Source organism: Apis cerana, linkage group LG5 (genome assembly GCF_029169275.1).
Source record: "Apis cerana isolate GH-2021 linkage group LG5, AcerK_1.0, whole genome shotgun sequence".
In the NCBI taxonomy this organism is placed as follows: domain Eukaryota; kingdom Metazoa; phylum Arthropoda; class Insecta; order Hymenoptera; family Apidae; genus Apis; species Apis cerana.
In genome coordinates this window covers 9954993-9980216 of record NC_083856.1, presented here as the reverse complement: position 1 = coordinate 9980216, position 25224 = coordinate 9954993, and the positions used below count along the sequence as shown (strand labels likewise).

Below are 25224 nucleotides of genomic sequence, written 5' to 3'. Positions count from 1 at the left end.
CACGTGAAATATGCATCGACCATAAAATAAACTTTCTTTTGTATTGCGATTGTTTCTCGTTTTAAGTTGAAGAGTGGATAGAAGGAGGAAGATCGTCGTATTTTAACGACGAACGAGATGAAATATTGGATAATAGATTCTATGTATATAATCAATTGTGACAGAGGTTCTCAACCAGTGATTATCATTAACGAGACTTGGATGATATTGCATAAAATTTATCGTACAAATTTTATTTTCAATAACGTATACCATTATTTCGATCCTGTAGGATAATTTAAAATTTATTAGATATTGGCTTCGTTATTTTTTCGAATAGAGAATCTAATATTTTAATAAAATCCTGTATTAATACAGGTTTCCTGTTATACCTCAAATTTATGTGAAATAAAATAATTTGATTTTCATTAAAAGATTAATTCGAGAAAAAGAATTTTACTTCATGAAGAAGTTGAAAACTACTGGCATAAAGAAAAATATACACGAGAATAAAACGAGATACGAAGGATTTAAAGTTTAAAGCTTCTTTGATAATTAGGAAAGGAATCACGTGTTACGTAAAAGAGACGAAGAATATTTTCACGAAAGATGATTTATTTTAATTACCGAATAAATACACTGCGAAATCATGGAGAGAAGTTTTTTTTCAATTCTCGTAAAATCGAAAATGAATTTTGAAAATATGTTCAACATTTTTTTTTTCCGAACGTGAAGAGGAATATCTTGGAAAAGATCATGAAATTAAACTAGAAATCGTGTTGACAATGACAAGCGTGGATTGATGGGTGATTACTTTAAACACGATGGTTCCACGAATAAGGCTTACGAAGTTCAAAGGCGTTAAGGGATTAAAGGATGAGTTGGATGACGATGAGATTAATGCAAAGGATATCGAGCTTTAAAAAGAAGAAATTTGCGAAAGGATTTCGATGAAAGAAACGGTAATGGTAAATGGATCGTGCTGGATGAAAAAATATGGGAGATGGAAGAGGGATAAAAATGCTCGAGCGAATATCATTTAAGAAAGTGGAGATAATTTTCGATCTTCTTTCGTTCCATGTTTTTTGATGCATCTATTCATATATACTTCTCGACAAGAATTTCTCAAAAAAAAAAAAAAAAAAAAAAGAAAATAGTTAAAAAGGTGAGAGAGGAAGAAAAACTTTTCTTTCGAACAAAGTTTTCTTTCGCCACTCCTAATTTCGAAATCTCTTTAATCCAATTTAACTTTTCAAGCCCCTGAATTCTCCTTATCCGTGAAAAAAATGTTCACGAAAGCTTCGGACAAAGAACCAATTTCTTAATTAAAAAAAAAAGATATATATTCGAGCAATTCTGCGAGAAAAAGAAACGGACGATAATTAAAAGAGAAAAAAAACGAACGATAATATTCGAAAAAAAAATACGAGTTGAATTGAATTTTTAAAGTTTAAAATAGGAAAATAGGGGGGGAGAGGACGATGCGCACCGAGGCACTCGATCCACGCATCGAGCTTGAAATTCCGGCAAGCCGGGGATGCTTGAGATAATAATAGAGCTTAATTTACAAGGGCGAAGAGCTGTAACAAGCCACTGGTCCGCAGAATCAATGCGTACCTTGCGTTCTTCAGCTTGGACTCCATTCACACCCCCCTCCTCGTCTCCCCCTTACTCAACTTCCATATTCGCCCTTCCCTCCTCCGGTCCCGTCTCCTCTTGCAGAATTCGTGGCGCGTAACCAACCGTGTTGCGCGTATCGATTCCCCACTTCGATTCCCCCGAATATCTGCTCGTAGCTTCGTAGAAATTTCTGCTCTCGGTCGAAATTCATCGTTCGATGCTCGCCTCGGTGAACATTCAGGGATTAGAAAATGATCAGGGATTTGAATTTCACTTTATACGATTTTTTTCACCAGATTCGTCGATAACTTTCGATAAATTTGCTAATTAATTATCTACATTCAGATAGATATTTTATAAAAAATTTTAGAAGCGATTCGAATGAATTGGAATTTCACTTTCCGAAAATATAATTCGAACTGTTACTGGCTGCTGGTCAATTCACTCTCTAATTATCCGACAGAGTTGAACGTGTCTTAAGACGTCCTATTCAAGAAAGAGGTTAGGTTAGATCGATTCAGACTTGATCGAAGTACGTTGAAAGCACGAGGAAGAAGGAAGTTGATGGGTGGTAGGGGGAGCGTACATCTGGTCTAGAATTAACGATAAAGATTATTACGGGCGAAGCCGAGCTAACCTAACAGTGGCATGGCATAGTGTGCCATTATGGCTCGTATTTCATTCAGCCACGCGATAAAGCTAGCCCGTTGAGAAGGATTCGCGTGCCAAGAGCTCTTCTAATCCAATTTAACAACAACGTATCCATATATAATTTTGGATCGAATTAATCCGTTTCACAATCACCCGTTTAATAATTATCGCGATAAAAAGAAAAAGTCACAAAATTTATTGTTACACGTTTCTACAAAAATCATTTTTCTTACAAAGCATCGTTCCACTTTTACTCCAACCGCTTTCGCGTAACGATATTAATTTATATAACTGCACAATCAATCCATTACACAATCGATTGATAGGAACTATTAACCACGTCCCGCGTGCGCTGTTTCACAAACGAGAGCATCCATAATCATCGGAGACAAGCTCTCGATCACCGTTCATTATCGTGCCTTACGTAATCCTGAATCATGTTTCTTCGCGGAATAACGGAATAGGGCAGCCCTTGTTCGATTCAGCCCTTTCCCAGCGATCCTCATTATTCCAAAGTACCAAGGATTATTTCACACAGGCAATCCGATCTTTCTGTAATCTTTCTCGAATTTTCACTCGAGATCCACGGATTTTTTTGTCACTTTTCTTCACGTGTCATCGATATCACTGTCGAATCGAAATATTTTAAACGTCCAATATTTTTTTCCCAACTTTATTCCAAATTTTTTCCAATTTTCACTTCAATGATTCCTTTATCGAGATAAAATCGAATAATTCAACCTAATATTAATATAATTTACGTGAATTAAATATTGGATATTATAGAATATATTTTACTTGGAATTGTTTCCAACTCCGATTTCAATAAATTTTCATTATTCGAGTCATCCAATCTTAGGTATGATTTATAAAAATATAATATTAATTAAATTCCAACTCTGATTCCAAAGCTGAACAGAATCGAATTATTCGAATTAATCTCCTTTCGTCTTTTTATTCTTTTATATATTTTCATATTATAATTCATATAAATCATAATAAATTTTCTTTGTCTCGAATTTTTATAACCGATTTCATTAAATTCTCAGTCGAGATCCAGTCAAATTCCAATCGTTCCAATCTCTCGTAATTTTTTGCGTATATTCGATACTCGATGCTCGATCAGTATCGTTTATCATCAACGAAGGCTTAATGGCCATTAAAAAGGTTTACAATTATCCCTCAGCTCTTGCTAATGATTTATCTCGATGATGGCGCTTGGATTATTCTTCTGCTCGCTGCAATCCTCCATTAATGCCTCCAAAACCGTGCTTTTGTTTTCCTGAAAAATGAATATAAAAAGGGAATAAACCGAAAAGGGTATCCGAGAATTTCGAAAGATAGCATTGTGTGCAAGGTTGTATGATAGGGGAGAGGAAAATATATTCAAAAATAGTTTTGAAGAAAGAAGATCTCTCTCTTTCTTCAAAGCGTATTCAATTCGAATCTCTGGATACAATTATTTTCCAAACTATTTGGATATATATATTATTCAAGTATCAACGATTCCATCCTTTCCATCTTGTGAAAAGCAGAATATTTTTGTTTCTTGTTGCCTTTTATCATAAAAAACGATATAAATATCTATTAATCTTTCGCAGGAATCATATATCCTCTCCATTCCGACTACTTCCTGTATTATTTAAAATAAAAGAAGAAGATCAACAAAATCAGAGAAACTTAGAAAAAGAATTATAACAAGGAAAGGATTCGATTACCGCTACACATTAAAATTATTTTCTGCCCAGATTTAATAGACAAATTTATTTTTAAAAGAAATAGCCTATTGTAAATTTTCCAACGGTCAATTGTTTACAATTAAGTGATAATTTTCGTTTCTGGTTTGGCCACAGCTCAGTACCAATGATGATTGCTTTTAACGCGCGGAATTACGGTCCAAACTTGGCCCGAAATTTATGGAAACGGCTCAACGGCCGCTTAATTCGAGTTAACTCGCGCAATTAGCAAGAATCGCGCGTTCCTCGACTCGACTCCCTGCTCCATCCCCTCCTCTCCGAGTTAACGGCGCCGACACGCGCCTCGCTTCGTCATCATCCCCCGCGTTTCGGCGTGAAAGAGTGCCGCGAGAAAAAAAACGAGTGAGTACGGGGTTCTTCACTGTCGTCACAGTTTACGATCCGTGAAATTACTCTTCGTACGGATGACGTTATCTGTTGACGTTTTCGTCGACATGTAGTACACCATTTTTTTAAGGAGATATTATTTAAAATGCGTGAAATTTTGTCACGTAATTGTGGGAGGAGATTGAATTTTTTAAAAGGATATTTTAGGAATTGAATATTGTGAATATTGTGAATTCGATGTATGTGTTTATAATTTGTGATGAAGTGACGAAGTGCGTTGAAAAAGGAATTTCATTCTTAGAAGGATTAAGGATAGTTTTAAGTATTAATATTAATATGTGAATTGTGGATTTGTTATATGCTTTTGTGCGATGTTTATAATTTAGGAGGAAGTAATTAGTGGTAGTAATTGGAATTCTAGGTTTGTTATTTTGTATAATGTATGCACATATTTATAATTTGTGAAGTCATGTTTGGAAAAGATGGATGCTGGAATATTATTCTTAGAAGGATGTTGGAATTTGAAGAAATATTTGAATTCTGGATTTGTTATTTTGTGCGATATACATAATTTATGATTTATAATTTATGAGGAAATGATTGATAGTATTGGGAAAAGGAGATGTTGAGATATTATTTTAAATGGCAATATTAATATTTCAATTCTGGATTTCTTATTTTCTATAATATACATATATATAAAACTCGATATGAAATGGAATAATATTGGAGAAACAAATATTTGAATATTATTTTTACAATTTCGAATTCTTTTCTTATTCTCTGCCTCGATGATACATAGCTTGGAAGAGGAAAACGAAAGAAAGAAATTCTCTCGCAATTGGAGCTGAAGTTATTTCTCCCTTATTTTCATCAAGGAAACGAGATCCTTTTCTTTTATCTGACAGATAACTCGAACAATAACCGTTCCTGCCCGACAATAAATAAATGAAAAATGATATAACAATCGTTAAAATTATAATTAGAATTAAAAGTTATGGAACGTCCGATCAACGCTTGATTTATACCACTTCTTTCATCGTTTCATCGAAACTTAAATTACTCTTCATCATTAAAATTATAATTGAATGGCACGAATCCAAATGAAAAAAAAGAACCAAGCAAATCTGACCAACTTATTCTTGCGCGTGTTCTATTTTCCTTCACCACACACGATTTATACTCCAACTCTATTTACAATGAATAACGAGTTGAAAAACCGGCGCGTTATTAGTATTATAAACTCGATGTGCTTTCATAAAATCATGGTCGAGTAATTTTACCCTCATAATCGTTTGAAATTGCCCCGTTTAATCGTATTCAATTGTTATCTCGTCGCTGTTTTTCCATCCCGATGGAATTTTCGCCTCGTGAAATCCTATTAATATACCTCATCGCGGATCTAAACAAGAACTTCATTATACATTCATTGGCTTCGATATTACACGTACACAACTTTACTTGCCCCTTATCGAGAGTTATTTGCTCTCGAATCGAAATTATTTTCAATCATTGCTCTCGTCTCTACCGTTCTTCGTTTATTATTTTTGGTAAACGTTCTCTGCCCGTTATTTCAAAAAAAAAAATAAAAAAAGATTCTTGATAAACGTTTATAAAAAAGATAGCCTTCGATCTCGATGATTTTTCAATATATTTTTCAAGGTTGCTGCATCGTTGCGAAATTTTTATTTGACAATTGTCGTTTATTATAAAAAGTTATTAACCTGAAAAAGTTAGAAATTGATTAATAAATTTTTGCAAACCTTTATAAAAATACACTACCCATTCAATTTCGATATTTTTTAAAAGCTTTTCGATATTTTTTAAAATGATCCAAGCTTTCATTTAACAATTAACCTAATTCAAACTAATACAACGAAGTTGGAAAATAAATTTTTGTTCGAAATAATCGATTAATTTATATTAATTCCGAATTTAATTTCGAATAAATTAATCAGATTAAAAATTTAACCAATGTAATTCTCCCATTATAATTGTCTGTAGCTATAAACTAACCTTCAAAGAATACAACTTTTCGAACGAATAAAATATCTTCGATGATTTCAGCGATATATTAAAAAAAAAAAAAATCATCAAAATCGAGAAACGATACCTTTTTTGCGAATAATTATCAAATTTCTCTTAAATTTAACGCGCAAAATTAATTGCAAACCCAATATACATTGCAGCTTCATTTTGTAAAGCGATCGTTTATACGCTACGAGGGATTAGAATAAGATTAAACGGTTAAGCGTGGGTACCTAGGTGAAATTAATAGGGTACCGGTTTCCAATGGTCTCGATGACCGAATTATAAACTGTTTGTATCAACGTCACTCTGGACAGCCTGTTACACGGCCATTACCGTCCCGTTTGTGTTACAATATCTCGCCAATAAATCACTCTCCCCTCTCTTCGTGTCTCTCCCCTATGTCTTCATAAAACATCACAATAACACTTGGCCAAACAACCAAGTTTCATCGAACATATCAAATAGACTGATTTACCACCTGTCACACGTATACGATACATTATCTCGATACATTATCTCACAGCAAATATTTCTGTCTTCCCTCAATATTTATATATGTGTGTATATTTTCGGTTAGATTGGCTCTTTACAGAAATTTTAATCGAAACTGCAAGAATAGAAAAATGGAAACGAGAAATTGCATCGATCGCGCATCGTTCGTTGTTATTCGTTTTTTTTCTTTTTTTGGTTTTCATGGATTCTTCATTACGATAGAAAAATGGTATCCATGGCTCATCAATCAGGACAAAGAGAAAGAAAGTTCAAAATAGAATGATATGAAAGGGTATATTTTTCTGCGAAAAAAGAACGTTCGTCAATTTCGTCCGAAACTTTTCTATTTTTAATAGTATTTTTAAAAAACGTATAAAGAAAAAATTCAATTCGAATCGAAAAAGATTTGACAAGAAAAGACAACAAATTTTTATCGTATGAATAAAAGAACAGATAGACGACGAGAGGGAGAGGAAATCTCTAGAAATATTTGTATCTTGAATTGTATTACAAGTGGCATGCATTTATCATTAGATAAAAGATTCGAATTCCATGAATAAAATTCAATAAAAATGATTCGAAATGGTTTCGCGCAAAATGGGGAGGAACAAAGTTTCAGCGGTGAAATAAAATTGAAAATCACAGACGTTGAAAGATGGAAAGGTATTCCGATACCCCATTCTAAGCGTGACAGTTGGATTCCGGATCTCCCTCCTCGGGAAAGCTTTCTCCTTGAACAAGAGATGATCCTCCGCTCGCGAGAACGACGAGAAGCCAGCCAAAGCACGAAAGAAAAATAAACGCCGAGTGTTGGAGCTGTATCGAGGTAAAAGTATAGTTTCGAATCAGTTCGAATCTATCGGAACTAAGGCGTGATGTGATCTTCCTGCGTGTTTGCTAGCTCAATTCCATGACTTTTTCTCCTTTGAATTGCATTTACGAAAACTTTGAATTCGAATCGAATCGGCTGCCTTGATCGTCCCATTTTTAAACATTTCTAACGATTCAAACCATTAAGTATATAGAAAAGCAAGAAAGGATTCAGTTTTAATTCGGTTAAACTAATAAAGATCACGTTGATTCGTATGTATTTTCGTATTCCAATCGTTATACACTTCCAATATCAAGTAAAAAGGAACAGTAACGGAAGAAGGCAAAGAGAAGCCTTGGCGAAAGGCGTGTGAACCCCGGCCCGGGGTCGCTTGCCACGGATTCCAATCACACGAAAACCTTTTATGCGTATTATTTTTCGTATCTCCCTGTTTCTCTCTCTTCCTCTTTTTTCATTTCACTTTTACTGCCACGAATAAATAAATAAAATAATATCTGCAAGAAACTTTTCGATTATCAATAATTTAAAAACGCTTGAAACGGCGAGCGAAATACGTCGAATAATTGCCAAGTTCAATCACGATAGGTTCATATCAACGGAGATATTGTCGAAGAGAGTTGGCCCAAGTATCGAGTTTCGGGGGGCGAATAGTGGGAGGCTATGGAGCGCGATAAGGATCGATTAAGGACGATCGAACAGAGAGGTCAACGGAGAGGTGGACTGGCGCAATTCGACCATTCGTTAGAAGCTAATAGTCTGATCGAAGGAACAGGGCTACGAACGATGTCATTAACGAGATCTCTGGACGTTCGAGTCGCTGATGAAGCGAACCAAGAGGATATAGACGATTCGAGCGGAACAAGCGGTTCTTTGACCAGTTCCGTGAAAGTTGAAAATTAGGCTCGAGGAGCAAACTTGGGAAAGTTTCGATTTCTCGTCTCGATAAAATTCTTTCTTCCTTCGTCTTTTCGTATACTACTCCGTAAACCAAAAAAAAAAAGCTGAGAACAGAATTTCAAATAAAAATCAAATATTGCAACGATATTCAAACGGAATTTTTTTCGTTAGAAATATAACGTGAAATACAATGATTTCTCTCGTCGAAACGTTTAAACAATTTCAACAAGATGCACGTCTCTCACGTGAAACAATCGCATTGTAGACATTTCCAAGCACGTTTGTCAAATCGAATGAATAAGCAACGCTGAGAGAAGTGCCAATCCTTAACGAAGCGACCGCAGGATCGCAAGATTCCGCTTTTGTTCCTCGCTTCTATCACAGATGTTGGCTTCTCCCTCGCTTGCTCGCTCTACCGGAACAAGGACTTCTTGAGATGGAAGGAATCACTGCCGTTTTCGTCGTTGCCAATAGGCAAAAGTCCAGAGATTTACTTCCCGTGGTCATAGTTAATCATAATTATCCTATTGAGGTCTTCCGATCGACGAAATTATGAAAATTCTTCCCCTTCTGTTTTTGAATATTTATCGACAATGAGACGATAGAAATAAAAAAATGTGACGATAAAAATAACATCGTGTGACAAAAAAATATAATTGTTATCGAAAATTTCATGACTGAAGAAGAAGTTCAAAGTTTCTTTAAAATTCAACTTTCATTGGGATAAACGTTGGATATTTGTCTAGCCAATTTTGAAAAAGTCAGAGATGAAGTAATATAGCAGAAAAATAAAATGATTTAAAAGGACCAATATTTGTATTCATCTGTTGTAACGAAAACTCGGCTATTTATAACAAGGTATATGGAGCTAAAAAAGAATAATCATAGCTTGCAAATACGGAATATTTGTCCAAGAGGATATATATATATTCGATTCTCTCGGTTTTTCATATCGAGAGAATACGAGATACGAATGGTTCGATGTTAGTGATCGAGCGAGAGGAAAGATGGAGGAATCGTAAGTGGATTAAATCAACAAATAGCGAGACAAGTGGAGCAGAAAACGTTAAACGATCGAACAGGAATCTTGAGAATAGTGAATAATAGAAATATGTGTTGCGCAAAAGTTGATATTTTATGCGAAATCTCAACAAGTTTTGGATTCCGCAACTACCTTAGAACTCGATTAAACTTTTCATCCTAGTTTGTCGAACTTCGTACGAGTTCGAAGTTGTCTATTAGCCGAGTCGTGATTGGATCATTTTAGACCGAATGAAACAAAGGGATACGTTTCTGGCATGCCTCTCTACAATAATTTCCAGATTAGTGCACTTTCCGTCACTTGTGTTTTGATTTGCCGTAAAATATCTTATTATTCTTTGCGTATCGCGGTTTGTCGATCAAAAAGCAACCGAACGAGACAAACGAAATTAAATAATTGTATAATTCCACTAGTACACTTTCTCGTGTTTCGTTAATGTTTTATTATTCTTTACGTGTCACATTTTGTTGGCCAAAATCGTATCGATGAACGTATTCGAACGAAACTTCTAATTTTATAGATTAATTTAAATATCGTACACGACCCACTCTGCATAATCCAATATATAATAAAGACTTTGAGACGTGACCCAGAAGGCGTACAGGTTAGAGATAATCCAGGCGCTCGTCGCGCCATCTGGTTATTCGTTCGGTTAACATATCCCTAAAGAAGGCATCTGCATCGTGTCGATCCTCGATCGAAATATCGATATCGATTTCGTAATCTCGAAATTTCATCGTGCAAATCCTCCTTCCTTTAGTGGCGGAAATAGAAGATAATGTGGAACGGTTGACTGGCACGGGTTTGTTTCACACGATGCCAGGTGTTCGATGGCCGCATATCGACAAACAATTTTCCACAGGAATCGCCTTCACCCGCCAATTTTAAATTCCGAAAGTGGGTATTTCTTTGTCGAGCCATAGCACACGCTCGTGAATAATTCACCGTTAAATGACAGCGTTTAAATAACGAACGCATATCCCTTCGTACAACGGCGGCCAATTCCGATCCACTGAATTATGCACTTTGTACATACGTATATATACTCTTTCCAGCACGAAGGATGATTTGTCGGGTAAACGAAGAAGAAGAAGAACGCGAGCCTAGGGGCGAGATGATGAATGAACCTCTCTCTGCCCTCCTCCCTCCCTCTCGGTTCATTCAGAAATATCGTTCGTGTCTGCCCCTTATTTTTTTTTTTTTTTCTGTCCTTCGCTGGGGGACGATAAATTGGCTGGGAAATTTCTTATCGAACGTACACACCGTTAGAAAATTATTTGTAGAATTCTCTGTTTTATATTGGAGTGGAAAATTATATTTATGGAAATATTTCTGTTTTATATGTTTGGAGTGGTAACGTGGAAAATTGTATTTATAGAAATTTCTCTGTTTTTCGTGTAGGTAATAATACGGATAATATTATTATTATTATTATTATTAGAATTTAAAAGTGTTTTAAATAGGATTTTATAGAGTGGAATTGGAATTTTGAAACATGAAAATTAATTTGTTATTTATAAAATTTATAAAATTCTGTTTTAAATGGAAATTCCTGGAACGGGGAATTATTTATAGAACTCTCCGTTTCAATTAAAATCTTGGAAATAGCAATAATGGAAAATGATTTTTAGATATTATATTCTGTTGTTTTAAATAGAATTTTAGAACTTGAAAAAAAATAATTAAATTATTAACTTGTGTAAATGTAATAATTTTAAACAGATGAAAAAAGAAATTATAATTAATTACAGTTTCTCTACTTTTGAAACTGAATTATTTTAAAATAATTAAATCAAACAACGTTGAAATTAAATTTTAATTTTTCCGTTTTTTTATATTAACTCTTCGTTCTAAATATAAATATTTCAAGTGTAAGTCACGTCCCTGTGGAACAATATTCCTCGACATTTCGAGGGATATGCATTGCAGCTAGTTTCTTCAGGGACCGAGTGACACATTGACATATTCTTGATTGAGATTAAGCCCTCAAGACCTTATCTGCCTATATTTAAATCCCTCTCTCCAACATCGAGTTGTAATTGCATCTGCAAACGCTCTAATTTTTCGGCTTCTCTTGTTAAATTTCTTTTTTATTTTCCGTTCTGTGAAACGACAAACAAATGAAATTTATGAAAATAATTCTAAATTTTGCGTAATGCTCAATATGAACACGCAAACACTTTTACGCAACTACCGATAACAAGAGTTGCAATCTCGTACCCAATTTTCTCTCATTAAATTCCAATTTTTATATTCGATGATTAAATTTATAAAAATACTCTCGCTATAATAGTTTTAGTGTAAACACAAAATGCATTCGTTGAATGAACGAGCAAATACTTTCACCGAGAAATAATTAAAAAAAAAAAAAAAAAGTTCCAAATATAATTTCAACGCGACCGGAATTTTTCTTTTTTACAAAAAAAAAGTTACTCCATCACAAAATTGTCCTTTTAATTCCACATTAATAAAAATTCAATCTAAATGATAAAAATAATTTCGTTTTTTTCCAGCCAACTCTAAACCGTGTTCATTTATAACAAAGATAACAAGGATGCAAGATCAAAAGAAGCCACCATTTTCGACATATTTTACTTTTTTATTACCAGTGTCAAAATTGCTGGTTTTCAAAATTTCGTTCTGAAACATCGATCGAAGCAAACCGACGAATAAATAACTCGAGAAATTGCCATGAACTCGTCCAATTCACGATCACAATATTTCTTGGTGTTTCATTGTCATGGAAAAGAAAAAAAAAAATCACAACAATCGAATATAAAAATTTCAATCATTGATAAATAATCAACAAAAGTTTTCCAAAATTTATAATCTCATATACTCCATACCAAAACTCATCAGCTTCTCAATAATCTCTCCAAATCTCTTTTTCAAACGAAGCAATTAGCTGATCGTGATTTAATTTCAGAGCTGATGAGTGGCAAGCAGGGAGGAGGGGATGTCTTGAATCTTCACAAGGGAAAAGGATCGCGAGGAACCCTTTAATGCACGTGTGTGCAGAAAGAGGGGTGGAAATATGAACGAACAGGGTCGAAGGCGTGTAGAAGGGATTTCTCTAAATTCTCCAAATTTGAAGCTTAGTCCTGGACGGAAGGCAAGAAATGGCGCAGTAGTTGGATTGTGCGAGAGTGGTTTGAAAAGGGTTGACGGTTTCATTTGCCTTGGAGAATCGAGGAGAGAGAAATGTGTGGCTCGAATAGCTGAGATTCGAGGGTGAAGAGATTTTGTCCTTGAAATGGATCCTAATTTCTTGATCATAAATCAATCATCAAGTCGATCTAATATTATTTTCCAAGGATTATCTTATACAAGGAAGAAACAGAAATTGGAAATTTCTTCTAGAATTCTATCTATTCGTTCTCTTCGAGAAAGAAAGAGATTGATGGTCGATTGGAGGCGATGTTCGTTAGAAACGCGAAGAGTCTGATCGCCTGTTGCTGCGATTCTCACTGTTCTCCCTTAATTCGATGCAACAGGGCGAGCATCGGTTGGATACAATCCAATTTAACTCTTGATTACATATTAAACGTGATATTAATAATCCTCCAACTTGGAAGAAAAATCTGTCCAAATTGGCAACTGAAATGAATACACGAAAATTGTTGTTTTTCTTGAACGAGATCTCGTTTACAATAAATAGAAACAGAAATACATAGTTTCTCGTCTGATCTGGAGGATCAAACTGGTCTTTCTTCTCTTCCATTGCTAGAACATGCGTCCAATATTTCTTGGACACCGTCCTTCGTTCTTGTCTTTCGAGTCTCTTCATAAAGTAACGTAAGAAGATGAATAAGATAATTTTCAGACACAAAGACTTTACAAATTTTAGATATCGAACATTAAGTAGAATTCTGTTCCACTATCCATGACCTTATCTGATATTTTCACGTCGTGTATTCACGTTTTTCTTTTTTTTGCTTTTATTGCAATTTGCCAGCCTCGAATCGGTGTCGTTCATCGACAAAATCGATTCGAATTGGAAGAAAACAAATGCGACTGGAACTGGAAATGGATGATTTTAAAATGTGCGAATCTTGTTGTAATTTAGAGAAATTTTCTACGCCATGTTCGCGGTATTGTGCTCGGATAAAATCTCCTATTTTCCTCGCCATTTTCTCCGTGTACGTGAGAAAGTGCACGGGGTCACGAGAGATTTGAAACCGCGATTTGGACGTGTATGGGCGAATCCTTGATCGTTTCTGCCTGATCAGAGGCGAACAATATTAACATTTGTTTCTATAAAATCAATTTCGAACGATTGGTAATAAAAAAATAAGAATAAACGATGACACGATTGCGTTATCATTTGATTCTTTCAATACGTAATTTCGAAATTTCGAAATGCTTTGACTTGCAGACACAGTCTCGAAAATTGCGTGATCTGTCGAGCGGTAAATCGCTTTCATCTTTGGGGATGAGAGATATCCTTCTTTCTCTTTTCTCCACGAAGTTCGCATCTTAACACATTTTTAATGTTTTAATGTTTTTTTCGAGTCGACAAGCAATAATAGGAAGAAAAGAAATAAGAAATAAAAATTGTACAAAAAAGAATGCTTCACCGGATTTCATACTCTGAAACGTTATTCAAATAAAGAATAATTTATCGATTTAATTATATAATAAACAATAGTTAAAATAATAATATTTAAGAATAGTTTATAAATGTATTTAAAAAGTGCATATATATGCATGATATTTTTCTTTAGAGCGCTCAAAAATACGTTGAGCGAGCAGAGTGCCTTACGCAACGTGTTAATAAAGTGCAAGTTTCTTTTCCTCAAGATCCATCCACTTTAGTTCTTCCTTTGTAGACGATCTCTAAATCCATCCATCCTTCTTACAATTTATCTTTTATCGCAAGTTTACGATTCGAGGTTTGGTCAAGCTTAAAAGTATTGGTAACAAAACGACCGAGAAATTTCTCGAGAGCCAATAGATTTGTAGGCGCGTGAACCCTTTCCAATCACTCTTTTCCCTTTTTTATCTCGCCATTCCTTTCCTCGGACTCCTTTCAATCCTTCCGACGTTGCGTTTCCTCCTCCAGTTTTCTAAATGTTTCTGAAACTTTCCTCGTTTCTCTTTATTTTCTTAGATCTTCTTAGATTAAAATAGTTTGGGATACGTTTTAATTTCTTTCTTCGTTTTCTTTTTACTTTGCTTTGTTTTTTATTGCTTTGTTTCATCTTCGTATCTTTTTTTTCTTTTCTTTTTCTTGCGTGGAAATTTTAAATGCTGTAAAAGAAACGTAGTAAATGTTTATTGGATCTTTGTATCTAAACGGGTACAGTGCTGGCTTGTTTTACTTATTCGATTTTGCAAAAGATGGATCGAACCGTTTTGGATAATTATACTTCACTTTTTCTCAATAGAAAGGGTCAAATATCTGGATATTACGAAATATTTATTAGTACAGTAAACGATATTCTAAGCAGTGAATTGTTTTGAATCTTACTTCTATCTCAACAAAAGCAAAAAGTAATAATATATTATATATTTGAGTACTATTCCCCAGTAAACAGTAAATCAAAATAAACTTTCACAGCTTACTTCTTGTCCAACAAAAATAAGAAGGATCAAATTTCTATCATGATCAAAATTCAATGCACCAGTCAATAAATGATTTTAAACTTTCACAACAAAAATAAGATCAAATTTTTATAATATAATACAAATGTTTACAGTATAATATAAATAATTTATAATATAAAATTTACTAAAATATTCCATAATATTATTCACATACAACATACAATATATAATATTTCAAGTAATAAGATTTACTTTCTTCTTTTCTTACTCTCCCTTACTAAAGTACCAAATTTCCACAATGTACAATATATATTATCCCTCGATATTCGATGCGCCAATCATTTCGAAGCTTGCACGCCAAGTCTTCCAAATCAGGAAGAGGAAAAACCCTGTTCGACGAGGAGAAGGTTGGCGGCGCCTGTTGCGTCCGACATGGTGAGGCCTCGATTTCCGTTTCGGTGTCCGACGAATCACGGACCCTTTCTCCTGCTCGTCACTTTAGCCCGGCCATTGCCGCCCGCTTCTACTCGTCCCTTCTTTGCCTGTTCGTCCCGCCACGATCAATACCTCACCTGACCGAGCGTCTGTACACACGGACGCAGGTGCACACGCACTACTACTGCGCAGGTGTGCGCTTTCACCTGCCAATGAAAATCTCCCCTCGAGAAAAAACGAACCATTTTCCGTTTCTCATCCAACTCGTCTTGGACGCTGTTCTCTTCTTTAATTATTTCAAAGGGAGATTAAAATATTGATTATTTCGTGAAATATTAATCGGGCAGAATTTCACAAATTTCTTTCGATTATAGGGATTGTTGGAGAAAATAAAATGGAGATTTTATGCTGTCAAATCAAAAGTCCAATTTACTTCTCGTTTGCGAACGTTTACCAAAAGAGAAAGAAAGAAAGAAAGAAAAATTTATTCGACTTTAGATTCCTCATCCTTTGAAATCCCTTTTTTCAGCTTCCAGATTTTTGGAAACTCTTTTTATCAAAAGATATACCGTTTCAAAGATCTTTTATTTTTCAATATTTCTAGTCTCCCTTTGGAACTTTAAACCCGATATAGACCCGCTGTGCACTCGAATCTTTGGAAACTCGCGTGTTTTATCGCAAATATTTTGAAAGAAAAAAGAGAAATTTCAAATTTGAAATAAACGAACGTTCGAGACACTTCCAATTTTCTGGAAATGTCAAGTATGGAAAAGTGAAGTGGAAACTTGGAAACTGTCGAATTCGAGACAGAGGGGTCCAGGTCGGATAGATTCGGCCGATTATTTGCGGCTTTTTGGGGATCGCGTGTCGGCCTCGAGGACGATCAAACGCGCTGCAAAAGTTTGAGAAGCGGTCGAGGAAACGGATAGAAAAGTCGAAAGTTGAATTCCTGTTGATGGATGACGTTAGATCCTTTCAACTTTCCGCCGGGAATTATAAATCGAAGATGGAAACGTCGATAAAAGAAGAAGATAGATCGAGCCACGATATTCGAGGAAGATCGAAACGAGAACTTGTCGTCATCGATTCGAACAAAATCAACATTTACTCTTCTCTCCCCCTAAATTCGAATCTCCTCCTCTCTCTTATCTCGATTTCTTTCCTCCCTCTCTCCTCTAATAAACGAAAAAAATAAATAAAAATAAATAGGAGAAATTATTTAGAATTCTGCAGAACGAAAGGCGATCTCGGTGACGCGCCAACTTTGTTAACTCGATTTAAAAGTTACCTTCGAATTTTTCCCGCGCGCATTGTGCAAATCGATCGAATTTAATGGAGAAGTAAAAAAGGAAAGAAAAAAAAGGAAGCGTTCGAAAGCTCGAATCGAAGAAAGGGAGGCGAAAGAAGCGAAAGAAGGATCAATTAGGGAATGGAGAATGAAACGAAGGGAGGGGGAGGAAGCTTTTGAAAGAAGGAATCGAGGCTTCAACTTGAGCGAAACGTCTTTATGGAGGGTGGGGGTGTACGAGATCATTCTCTCTCTCTCTCTGGTAACGCGAAATGAAAGCGAATAACAGGATCTCCGGTTGGAAACGAGAGATGAGAAACCACGGTTTCAGTTAACTCAATAACGAGAGGAGATTTATATCGATTAAAACCGTTTTGAACAAACGTTTCGCTTCTCCTATCCGTCGTATTCTATTCTATCTTCGTTTCCTGTGCTTTGACTAGTGGTTTTTTTTCCATTCGTGCCACGATCAATCGTAGTTGGCAACAATGATTTCTTGTCGAGGAAATGATTGAAATTGAAAATTTCGCGTGAAGTTGGTTTGAGTGGATATTTAAAATATATCGTTGAATCATCGAAGTATGTGAAATAGGCAGATTATTTTTATGGAAATTTTATGGCCGATGTTACGAATAAAGTTAGTTCGAAACGTGATAATAATCGGTGGAACGTTTTAATAATTTAATCACTCAAAGTGACTTGGTTCGAAATATTTAACTCTGGATATTTTATTCTAATAGTCTGGTCATTGCTCCTCTTGTGCGTCCGCTTGATCATCTCTTTTCGGGCATAATTTATGCTGGAGAAAAAAGTAAAAGTTAAAAGTTTCGAATAAAGTTGCTTAAAAATGCTCGAATAATTGATTCTCTATAGTTATTTCCGATTAGTATTACGTTTTGAGGAATAAATTATCAAGAATCTTTTTCTTCCGTTCGCTTTTTGTCTTCTTAACAGAGAAATTAAAAAAGATTCAACTCTAACTCTAACTCGCCTAAATCCAACGACATTTCTCTTTTCCTGTTCAAGAATGGGTTGTTCGAAAAGTAATTTCGTTTTTTCACACGAGTGTCGCTAGTGGAACGCTAACTCCAGCCAACTTCATTCCAAACCGTGTTTATTTATGAGAAAAATTCGTTTGATTCTCTGCACTTGCGTTTTTTCGTGAATTTTCGGCATATTTCATTGCCGAAAAGATAAGAAGTCAGTGTCAAAACTCGTTTTCAAAATTTCCTTCTGGAAGATCGATTGAAGTTGATGAAGACGAAATAAAGACACTGAATAACAACAACTCGAGGAATTGCTATGAGATGTGTCCAATACGATTGTTCGTGATCACGACTTGGTGTTTCATTGTCGTGAAATATACACAGATTCTTCTTGCGCAAAGAAACATGCACGGGAACGAAAAAATCCGAAGCGACTTAATCTTCGGTTAAATATTAGTTTTATTATTAAATTTCGAGGAATGTGACGTGATTCGATTTAAAATTAAATAATAATTAATCGTAAGCGTAATATTTGTGCTAAATACTCGTTCATCCGTGAAAGAGGGAGAAAGACAGAGAAATCGATTTTTACACGACGTAACTTTATTACATCGCTGCTTGGAATAATAATATTTTTCCAACTAACGATAACCAACTCTCCTTTCTTTTTTATCTCTCTTTCTCTCCCTGTCTTCTTCCCTTCCTTTTCCCAATTTCTCAAGCTTTTCATCCTCACTCATTGTATTGTCGCAGAGTTGGGACGAAAGTTGACGAAGTTAACGACGAAAAAAATATCGCGATTGCGACGACGATCTTGTCGATGTTGTTTCGTGAGAATGATCGTGGAGAAAGCGATCGACTTCCGCTTGTTCGAGAGGAGATCGTGACTCGGTTTATTTAAGGAGAGTACCGAACTCGTATTCTACTTTATGCATACACAGTTTCGCCAACTCGTGCAATTTGCAAATGGACTGTGACTCGAGTGATGGTAAGTAACGAGTGGAATTGAACGTAATTGAAGGTTAAGTTCCTCCAGCCACTCTAATGTCTATATAACGGATGCACACGAAGAGTAATCGAAGATAGTCTTCTATTTATTATTATCGCAACGCATACTTTTCTTTCTATACACGAAAATAAAAATAACAATAATTGAATAATTATTCTAATATTTCTCTTGTATAGGTTAACTTAAAATTGAAGAATTCCTCTTTTTCGATCTATATCTCCTCTCCTTTTTTATTTTCCATTTTATTCCATCTTGCATTATTATCGTATAATGCAATTGCACTTGCTATTCCATCTTCAATTTTTCTACTACGTGAGAATAGAGTGTTCTCGATTTCAGCTGAATAGAATCAATTTCCAGCTCGTGCGTTTTGAAACAATACGTGAACAACGGTGATGGAGTGAATGGAAAGGTGATCGATCGTTCGTGAAGAGGTGTGAAAAACGCATTGGCCAATTCGCCGGGTAATTGGGAGGAGAGGACTTCGTTCTTCCTCTTCTTCTTCTTCTTCTTCTTCTTGGATTGAGGACGGTCGATTTACGGCCGCGTCACGTTTGCTGGTTTTTTGAAACGGTGATTGGACACCGTGAACGAATTCTCTTCTCCACTTCCACGCTGTAATTACGATCCAAAGGTAATCCTCGCGCGAAATGGATCTGGGAATTCAGTAGTCGGAGGATGGAAATATTCTTCGATTATTTCGGTTGATGCGATGAGGGAAAAAATTCTTCCCTCTGATAAATGGTATGAAATTCGAGGTCAGTTTATGACTTATGATTCTTGAAGATACTTCGTTTTTATCTTCTAAATTCGTTTCAAATATAAAAGTATAGTTGTTAAATGGGGAAAGGTGTAAAACATACTCTTCTTCATTTCTTAGAAAAATTATACGTTCAGAAATGCGTTGAACGAGGGTTCAAAAGATTCTTTAAGAAATTTTTCGAAAATTAGAATTATCAAAAAACTATTTTAGATTCCATGAGGAATCAAAAATTCTTTCCTCTGATTTGAAAGTAAGTTTGTAATTTACGATTCTTAAAAATTAATTTGAAAAACTATTTAAAGATATTTTATTTTGTGAAGTCCAATGGAAACTCTTTTTCATTTCTTGATAAATAAATTCGTGGTATCATTCACGTTGAATACGTTAAATGAAGGAAAAAAGATTCTTTAAGAAATTTTTCGAGAATTGATCAAAAACTACTATTCTTGTTCACGCAACCATCATAAAACAGAAAACCTTCATTCACTCGCGTTGAACATTCCTAAAACGTAACAAGTTGTACAAGAAAGATTTCGTAAAAATCGTATAATTTTTCAAACTACCGTTACTGATCAAAAATTGAAAGAAAAATTCGAAATTCAATCTCAATTTCCAACGATCCGTTATTAGAGGATTCACGAATAATAATTATCGGGGCATGGAAAGCCAAGGAGTAAAAAAAAAAAAAAAAAAAGAAAGAAATTGGATCTTGCGCGAGAGAAAAAGGCAATTTGTAAAAGAGTTTTATTATGACAATGATTTCCAGCTGGAATCTCGTTGCTCGATTTGCATATCGGCGGACGGGTCAAGGATGAACGTGAAATAGAAGCGTTGCATTCCATAAGGATTCCATTAAATTCCGGGTAAACTTGGAAGCTCGCATGGAGGAGTTTTATTCCTCGACGTGGCTCGAAAGTAATAGGCGGCCACGTATGGATCGTAAAACCTTGGAGGAAAGTCAACCTATCGCAATATTTATTCCCCTATCCCGTTAATGTTACGTTTATCGAGCAGATACGTATCGGATGTTGCGGGCAAATATCGCGCCCACCGGCGTAAAATTCACCGAGGATCGAATTCTGAAATACGAATGGAAGTTTGATTATCCGTTGATTCGTTCCACTTGGAACCGGTTTAACTAAGATTCACGCTACTCGATTATGGATGCTTGTCTGCGAGTCTGGATATGGCTGTCTTGATCTACTTGTCACGATCGAACAAGCGCTGTTTCTTTCAGAGTTGGCCATTAGAGTATTAAAAAAGAATTTTAAGAATGAAGTTACTTTACAAGTAGTCATTTCATAAGTGAAATGATATCGAATAATTTTTATTTATACAGTTTTGGAATATTCTAGAATAATGAATTTAAGCAATTTTATTCTTAACATCAATTGTTTCGCTCTAGTTTAATTAAAATTATGTGTCTGATTATGTTCGTTTTATTTCACTAGTATAATCTTTATTGTCTTTTTCTTCTTCAGTAGTTGGGCATTAGATCATTGAAATATTATATAATTAGTTAAAATTTTCGAACAGAGTTACTTCGGTAATCATTTATTAAAATGCAACCAATTTTATTCTTAAATTGTTAAAATTTTTGCCCGTCTCCCGTTGCTGTTCGGATTATCTCTATTTAACGTCTTTTATTACGCGTCTGATCCATAATTGGACCTTGAATAATCACTTGAAATATTAACCAGTTAAAAATTTCGAGTGAAATTATTTTACATAATTTTATTTAAAATGCTCGAATAATATTTATTTACAGTTAAAATTACAGAATGATGAATCATCGAAGCGACTTCATCCTCGACTCAAACCGTTAAATTTTACACATCGATCACGATCGTCGTTGATTCCACTTTTATTACGAGCATCGTCCCCTCTCTTCCCCTGTCGATTCATCTCCATTTCGTTTCCATTTCAACGTCTCTTCTCCTCTTCCTTTTTCTTCTTTTTTTATTTTTATTTTCGTAAATCATAACGGTCACGTTCCATTTGCTCGTTTCGTTTGTCAATTTTGTCTGCCACTCTCTCTCTCTTTCTCTCTTCGCTTCAAATACCACACATCGCCGCGATACGATGAAATTGGAGAAGGGAGAGAGGGGGGGCAAGTTCGCCGGAATAAACGAATTTGTCCGATGGCGTGTTTTACATCGATCGAATCACCGTTTCGATGGAATCGAAAGCGGATGTTTCGTTTGCAAAACGGTGAAATCCAGGACATTGTTAACATTGTTTCGGGTGAAATCGTTCGAGGTAAATTCACGGCGATTTATCAATCGAATACGTTGCGTTCGATTTGAGATAAACGGAAGGGTGGAAGGAAGGGAAGGAAGAAACGAAATGAATAAATCAACGACGGATTCACGAGTACAGGAGACCTTAATATTTCTGAAATTATAGATGTCTGGATACCTCTATCGGTATGGATACGATCGTTTATTAAGATTGGCGCACGGATGTTTCTCTTCCTTTCCCTGCAAATTTGATTATTCAATTTTCTTTTCGATTTGAATTTTCGAAAATTTGCTGTTGCAAATTCTTACTCATTTAATCTTCAATGATTTTCTCTTTATCCCTCCTCGAAATCTAAACAAAGATAATTTTTCCATTCGCTAAATTTTTCAATTCGAGTTTCGTTTCAATTTTTCATTCAGGGTTTTATCGAAATAAAAAATAAATGCAAAACCTCGAATCGAGATAAAGTTCCCGGAAAATATTTTCCTTTCTCCTTTTTTCTTCTTTTGCTCCAGAAACCGGGGGACTCGTTAATCTTCCTTTGTCAACCTGTCGATGGAAATATCATTACACTACCCTCCCTTTCCACCCTTCCTGTCCCGGAATCGGATAATCGATTAAAAAAAATCATCCCTCCGAATACTCTGACACGCAAATGTCGATCATTCATTTCGAAAAATACCAACCCAAGTTTTTCAAACCTCTGAGGCTTGTCCCCTTATCGCGGATGCGAAGTTTGGAAGAAGGAAGAGGAAAGAGGGAGGGGAAAAAGGGAAAGAAAAATTCGCTTATCGAGTTTCTCTGCGCGAGGCTCGCTTTCAACGAACGTTTCGCGTTTCGGCTTCGTTTGAAAGGGAAGGAGGAGGGGGTTGCAACCACGTCACGCCCGCGTTGCAAGATGAAGCGACAGGGTTCGATATTGGATTGAAACTTTACTCGAACTCTTCCTTCCGAAAGATTTCCATAAGAATATTAAGAGGGGAGATTGGTAATAAGAATATATAGATTTTCGAAGCATTTCTCTCTTTCTCTCTCTCTCTCTCGTATTTTGAAAAATGGAAAATAAAATTGATCTTCCCTTGGATCGCTTGACGAACGCTTCACGTTTGTTAAGATTGTTTTACTTTTATAATATTGTGTTTTGTGCATAGTTACGTACGCGAGACTTGGAGACGAGAGAGGAAGAAGGGAGAGGGATTATTTCGAGGGATTAAAATCATTATGAATCACGTATAGTCGAAAGTAACTCGAGGATACGTGATCGGTGTATTGTATGCTTTGTTATATTTTTAATACACAGTTGTGTGTTCAGTTACGATATAGTTGGTCGAACGAGCGGTATAACAGAGTTATACTACTGGTAGTATAACGAGCAAGGCTCATTAAAAAGTAGAACGTGATCAAACAAGTAATATGGGATAGGTAGGATGAAACAAGTAAACAGCGGAGAGATATAAGAGTAGGTAGTAATAAGGGAGGTATGTACGCGTGTTCTTGTATTTATTATACGAACTTGTATCCATTATATCCTTCCTGTTATATATCGTTTCCTTTTTTTCAATAATAATAATAATAATAATAATGCATTAGAGAAAGTTAGGATCGTGTATTTATTAATTTATCGTCTCTTTTATAACAAATGTAATTGAAAATTCAAAAAGGTTCAATCCAAAGTACTATTACTAATCAATTAAATCACATTATCACTCCTCACGTCAAAAAATTCTATTTAAAATATATTTTATATCGCTAATGAACTTTACATTATCATCTTCAATACATAATTTCAATTATCATTCTTTATAATTCAAACAATTCTATCCAAATATAGTTTTGCCGATGGACTTATTATTTCACATACACAATTTCAATTACTATTCCTTACACAAAAAATTCCATCCAAAATATTATTGCTAATCAATTTCACATTATCACTCGTTACATCAAAAAATTTAATTCAAAATCGTATGTTATCAATACACAATTTCAATTTCCATACCTCACACTAAATTCTATCCAAATATACTGTTACTAATAAATTTTACATTATCACTTCTAGTTTCAATTACTATTCTTTACATAAAAAATTCCATCCAAATATACTTTTGCTAATGAACTTTATATTATCACTTCCAATGCACAATTTCAATTACCACATCTCAACCAAACAATTCTATTCAAATATACTGTTACTAATGAACTTTCCATTATCACTTCCAATACACAATTTCAATTTCCATATCTCACACCAAACAATTCTATCCAAATATACTGTTATTAATGAACTTTATATTATCACTTCTAATATACAATTTGAATTAACATTTCTCATACCAAACAATTCTCTTCAAATATATTGTTATTAATGAACTTTACATTATCACTTCCAATACACAATTTCAATTATTATTCCTTATATAAAAATTCTATCCAAATATACTTTTATAATGAACTTATCATTATCACTTCACATACACAATTTCAATTACCAAACAACCAAACAATTCTATTCTGTTACTAATGAACTTTCCATTATGACTTCCAATACACAATTTCAATTTCCATATCTCACCAAACAATTCTGCATCCAAATATAATTAATGAACTTGCATAATCATTTTTAATATACAATTTCAATTATTATTCCTTATATAAAAATTCTATCCAAATATACTTTTGCTAATGAACTTTACATTATCACTTCCAAAACAATTTCAATTACCATTCCTCACACCAAAAAATTCTATTCAAAATACTATTCCTGATCAACTTCACGTTATCACTTCTCGCACCAAAAAATCACATCAAAATATTATTACTAATCAACTTTATATATCATCCCAAACAATTCCCATATTTATAATACACAAATTTAATTATAACCAAAAAATTAAATCCTACTCTATTTCTAATCAAGTAATACCGTCCCTCCCTCAAAAAGCTTCAATCCAAAACACCAATTCGCCTAATCAACTTCGCGTTACCTTCACTAAAAGAATTCACTAACTTACCCCGCTCGAAAATTGTTCCACTCATAATTATAAATTATAAAACGTTCTCGCGCGATTTCGAACACCATGGATTCCAAACGTGAAACGAAAACGCCATTCGATATTTCCGATCTTATTATTATGATCGAGATGGCGCCGATCCTCCTGAAAGCGGTTCGATCGATACCCACCCTTTTGAAAGTTTAATGTCGAGAAATGAAAAGGGCGGGGGGACGGAAGTACGAAACCGAGGAGGGCTCGAATTGAATTAAATTCTTTTCAATCTAAACTCTTCCCTCTTGCGGGGGTGGTCGATCTCGAACCGTGTCGTCGCCGG

General features: G+C 34.9%; 1 protein-coding gene across 6 annotated transcripts in view; it reads left to right on the top strand.

The window, feature by feature from the left end:
* The window catches only part of LOC107993362 (uncharacterized), a 132930-nt gene that overhangs the window by 75055 nt on the left and 32651 nt on the right, over nt 1–25224 (top strand). The gene's annotated exons all lie outside the window — the stretch shown is intronic.